This window comes from Capsicum annuum, chromosome 10 (genome assembly GCF_002878395.1).
Source record: "Capsicum annuum cultivar UCD-10X-F1 chromosome 10, UCD10Xv1.1, whole genome shotgun sequence".
NCBI lineage: Eukaryota > Viridiplantae > Streptophyta > Magnoliopsida > Solanales > Solanaceae > Capsicum > Capsicum annuum.
Genome location: NC_061120.1, coordinates 17,375,444 through 17,381,223, shown reverse-complemented (window position 1 = coordinate 17,381,223; position 5,780 = coordinate 17,375,444).

Here is a 5,780-nt window from a genome sequence, read left to right as displayed (position 1 = left end):
TCGAACAACTATGGGCATGGGCGGTGTCGGTATTAGTGTTAGCCTTAGTATTGGTATTGGTATTGGGGTTGGGATTGGAAATGGTTGGTTGATTCATTGTGGATTTTGACTTTAGCTTGAAGCTTATGACCATGTCTTTAAATTTATATTGCCTTATCTTGTTACATGTTCAGAATTCAATCGACATTGGATGTGGGCTGGTCTGTGGTGGGGTATTAAGGGTTGTCTCCGATCCTAGTTGGACTTGAGATACCCGACATGATAAGGCATTGGTTTGGGTCATGCCAGATTAGTACCAGAGCTCTAGTTTCATGGTCAATTGGGTGTCTGACAAAGTCGTGTCGAGTAGAGTCTCTTTTAAGGGTATGTAGCTGTAACACCCCGCACTTTTCCAAGCTTAAAACCGTCCCTAGAATGTCAAAGGTTTTCTTCAAAGAAGAATACCTTTTATTTGATGTGGTATTTTCCAGATTTAGACTTTCTATTATGTGGGAAATTGAATAAGCTTTCCATCAATACCAAATTCGTCCAAATACGATACTCGGTTGAGGAGTTAGAGCATTTTTAAGTTGATCGTGTCCCACCTGAGCAACCACCGCGTCGCGGTGAAGGACAATTTCATAATTGTCAATCCCAGTAGATCTTTTCGATGTTGGCACATTGCAGAGAGGTCCAAATTCCTAATTTTCGAAATCCATTAGCCAAACGCGATACTAGCGCAATGCACCAGTGGCCCAAAATGGCATTCCAAAGGGACACTGCGATTGTGGCGCATCGCGATGAATGCCCAGTTCCCACTCGTCCTTTTCTAGTGAGCCACCGTGATAGTGGCACGTCACGGTGGCCTATTAAATTGGAAAAAAATGTTACGTTCTCAGTTTCGTCCAGAAGTTTAAAAAGAGCATTTTGGTCAATTCCCAATCCCTCAATCCGTCCAAACATAAGATTTAAGCCTATTCTAAGCATTTTATGCCCAATTTCATCCATTCTCTCTCAAAGAAAAATCCTAAAGGTCAAATTTTCTCTCCAATAAAACCCAATTTCTCCATTAATTCTCCAAGGAAGTTTAAGATTAAGAATTCTCAATTCAAGAACTCTTAGAATTCATCTCTGAAGCATCAATAGGGATCCAAGATTCAAGTCTTAGCATCTAGTTCATCAATTGAGGTAAGTGTGGTTATGAACAAGAACAACTTTTTCGTCCTTGTGTCCAAAACTTATTTTAATTATAAATTTACTGAATTTTATGTGATTTTCCATGAGATTAAAGTTATGGTTTATACCCAATATTACTATTTATGAGATTATGAGATTTCCAGTAATTTAGAAGTTGAATTACATGATTATGTTAATATTTTCATGCATATTGCAGTAATTTCTAGATTTTGAATTAATTTATCAATGTTTTCATTACCAAGCAAGAATATTATGATGTTTTAACATGAAATTGATGCATGGGTCACTAAACCCTAATGAGTATTGTTTTTTCAAGATTGATTGTGTTATGAGCACTTTATGACTAGATTCTTTTCAGATTATTGACAAAGAATTGACCTTTTGGACTCAAAATAGATATGAAATCCACTTTACAGATTCAGATTACAGATTTTGCTTTACAGATATACAGTTGGTTTTCATTATAAACCATTATACTATTTTAAAAGTGGATTTCCATCAGAATGAGCATACAGATTTAATGGGAGTAGTATTTAGCACCGAGATGGGTATGTTACTACGATTTTATATCCCAGAACTACATGTCAGTGTAGGATTTAGATTGTTCCCACTTCTACATGGATGATAGATATGTGATCACTTAGATAGGTTATTCTTCCTGACATGAGTATGACTCCTCTCCCCAACGTGAGGATTCCTCCTTAGGGGGACAAGAACGTTGGACTCCATGAATGCTCACATGGTTTATGTTGGTTAGAAGAATCTCCCATACAGAATAAGTTATCAGATTTCTAAACCCTTAATATAAAGTGTTTTCCCTACAGTTTAATAGTAAAGATTTTAAGAAAACTAAGTGTAAACGCTCACAGTTTACTCAGATTATGCTTTACAGAAAGATAATAGTTACAGACTTTATCTTATAGATTTCAGATTTTAGAAGTGAGCTCTTTCTATACTTAGATTGTATGATTTATAGACAGAATACAAGTATAGCTTTTAGAACTAAATGTTATGGCTCACGATATTTATAAAGTATGATTGATTTATTATTCATGATCTTAGTATTTCAGATATTCCAGCTTATGTGAGTCATTTACATTTAGCATGTATTGTTTTATAAATTATGATGATAAGATGATGTTTTACTTATGCATTTCACCCCCATATACTCATCATATCCTCAAATTACTAATCCACATATATGTCTATGTGCTACATTGTCTCATAATATAGGTATTAGTTCAGTTGTAGCATGCATACCATATTTACACTGTTTACAACTTTTAGTCAGCAGGTGACGAGTCCTCTTAACTCAAGGGCTCGAGTCAGTCATATAGTTTGAGCAGTATTTTATTTTCTTATTTATTCAATCACATTGATTTGGGATAGTTGGGGGTCATGTCCCAGCTACCTAACGTCAATACTAGTAGAGGCTTCATAGACAGTCAGTAGAGTTAATGTATTTGATTCCAGTATTGTTTTGTAAAAGCAGAGTTATGATCATTTTAATTTAGTTATATATACTGATCAGATTCAGAAAAGAGTCATCTTTCACTTATTTCATTCAGATTTATGTATCTTATTCATTTGCTTATGATTTATGCCAGTAGAAGGATTAGCTTGGTATCACTTGTGGTCCTAAGCATCGTGTGACGTATAAGTGGAAGATGACTCTTTTCTGAATCTGAATGAAATAAGTGGAAGATGACTCTTTTCCATCAGATTCAGGGCATTACAGTAGCGCGCCACACTCATAAGGGAGTTACGAGACATTTAGGAATGTTTCTCTTTCTTGTGTTCTATTTTCAAGAGTTAGAGTCTAAGGTCCAGAAAACTTCCCTAATACTCGTTTGTTCTCTTTTCAGAACATACATCCCAGATGATCTGAAGTTCACGAAAACTCCTCTTTTCTACCAGGGGATAACATTGATGGGACCCATCCTACTTATGGGGTCCAAACTTGTTTTAGGAGTCCTGTTGACACCCAATTTTGGCTCGCCCTTTTTCCTCTAATTATTTTATCGATGCTCCTCGGCCCTAAATAATTTGCAAAAATTAAATAAGAAATAAGATTCATATTTCTACAAATTTTTAAATAAAAGGAAATTTATTGATTTATTTGTTTACTATCATAATATAAAATATTTTAATCTAATATAATTATATATTTTTCAAATAAAATAAAATAAAAATTACCTTTTAGTAATCGCATACACATTCTTTCAAATATTATTTCTAGGCGATATTATGGCCACGTATATGTATATATATTTTATATTTTATTATATTCTTATTTTATATATATATATATACACACACACATATAGTTTGGTTAATAATAATAAAAAAAATATTAAATTAGACATTTATACGAATTAAGTCTGTAATTTATATACGTTAAACTAAAATAATTTTAGGATAGTAGGGAGCATCGACAAATTAATTTCAGTAGAAAAAGAGTATTCGAGCCAACAGTAACAGAATTTCAATATTATTACTCAAGACCGATTATGTCTCATAAATTTCAGTCACAGAAGTCCAAAATCGGTTCAAAATTCAGACCAACTCCCACGTCATAATCACCATCACACGTTGTTGCGTCATCAAAAAAAATTCATTCCCATAAACTCGAATGAATCCAATTCACTGATAACTTCTCAATCCAAGGATTTCAAAATTTTAGCAGTTATCGCTATATATATATATATATAATTTATTTTATTTAATTATTTATTTATTTCCACAATTATTTTCTTCCCTACTTTTCCTTTAAATTGAGTCCAAATTGTTCCCATCGAAAACTGAACGGACAAAAAATAATCACATTTTAAATCATCTCCTGTTAAAATTATATATATATTTGAATTTTTTTAATTATTTTTTAGAATGTTATTTTAAATCTTCCAATCAAACGATCAAATGATCTAAGATTGAGTCAACAAAGGCAGCCTATAATATGGCTTTTCCCACTTCTAATATACCAAGTATAGTAACCATTTCAATAAAAAAAATTCATATATAGTGACCATCTCATCATGCGTCTATCTTCTTTATCAAAAAACACGCTCCCCTCTCTCCTCTCCCCTACCCTCTTCCTCCCCCATCTCCACCATGCTCTTAAAGCCAAACTCCACCGACAAACCTCAACCACCCCTCTACACAACCATCTCCCCACCTCAAAATTCTGTCAAACAACGATATTAATCAATCGAAGTCATCCAACTAGACCTTATCCCTACGAAATTACCTTAAATCCGCTAGAATACAGGCTCTAAAACCTTTCTACACAGACCTTAAGCCTTCATGGTTGCCATCAATTCATGGTTTTTTGTTTTGCTACCAAAAATAAATCCAATCCGATGTCAGAACCGTCAATCAAATTCAGATTATGGGGGATATGTTTTCATCTCCTCTCACCCTTGTCAAACTTGGAAGGGTTAAGTTTGAAATTCAAAATTGATTGTTGTGGCTATAAATAGTTGATCCAATTTCATTGAAGAAAACAAGAAAAGGGAGGGGGAAAGAAAAAAAATCAAGAAAGAATGAAAAATAGTGTAAAAAAAGTAAAAATAGAGCAAATTAGATGCCAGACGTTTGGAATTCTTGGAATTGAATTCGCCATCGAAAAATCCTTGTCGTCGTAGCTCCAGTTTTGCTGCCCTACATAAGGTAAAATCTATCCCGACGTAATTACATGATTATTAGTTTAGCCTCGTACTTCACTGGTTATGTTTGGTTTAGGAGTTAGCTATTCTAGATGACTTACTATGAATGTGAGATCATCCAAATCAATAGTCTTTTGTCGTTCAGTATTGTGTATTCTTGATTGAGTGTTTACAAAATGTTTACAACATGTGGAGTCGCTTTAAACAAGTTCCCTGTGGCAAACAATGTCGTGTCTGGTCAGTAGATTACTGTAAGAGCATTTGCTATGATGGATTGGACGTTTTAATGAGAGGACTAATTTTTTTGTGGAGGATTATGCGAGGTTGGACCTCCATGAGATTGTAAAGTTGCAAGGAGTGCCTGTTTCTATTATCTCGGATTATGCCAAGCAGTTTTTAATCACACTTTTTTTGGTCGATCAAAAAGGTTTGGGGACCAAGGTGAGCCTTAGTATTGCTTTTCACCCACAGTCAAATGGGAAAGATAAAGGACTATTAGGCATTGGCGGATATGCTTAGAGCTTGCGTGATAGACTATGGTGGTAGTTGGGTTGAGCATTTCCTATTATAGAGTTTGCATATAAAAATACCTACCACTCTAGCATAATAATGGTTTTGTTCAAGGTCTTGTATGGTCGGAGATGTAGGTCTCCTATTGGGTGGTTTGAGAATGGTGAGGTGGAGATATTTGGTCCGAATTTAGTTCACCAACCCATGGAAAAGTGAAGGTGATTTGGGATAGGCTTAAAGCTTCCCAAAGTTTCCAAAAATCTTATACAGATATGAGGTATAGGAAAATAGAGTTGGAGGTTGGGGATAGAGTGTTCTTGAAGGTGTCTCCCATAAAGGGAGTGCTACGGTTTGGGAAGAAGGAGAAGCCTAGTCCCCGGTATATTGATCTGTACTTGGTTCTGAGAAGGATGGGTAATATTGCGTATG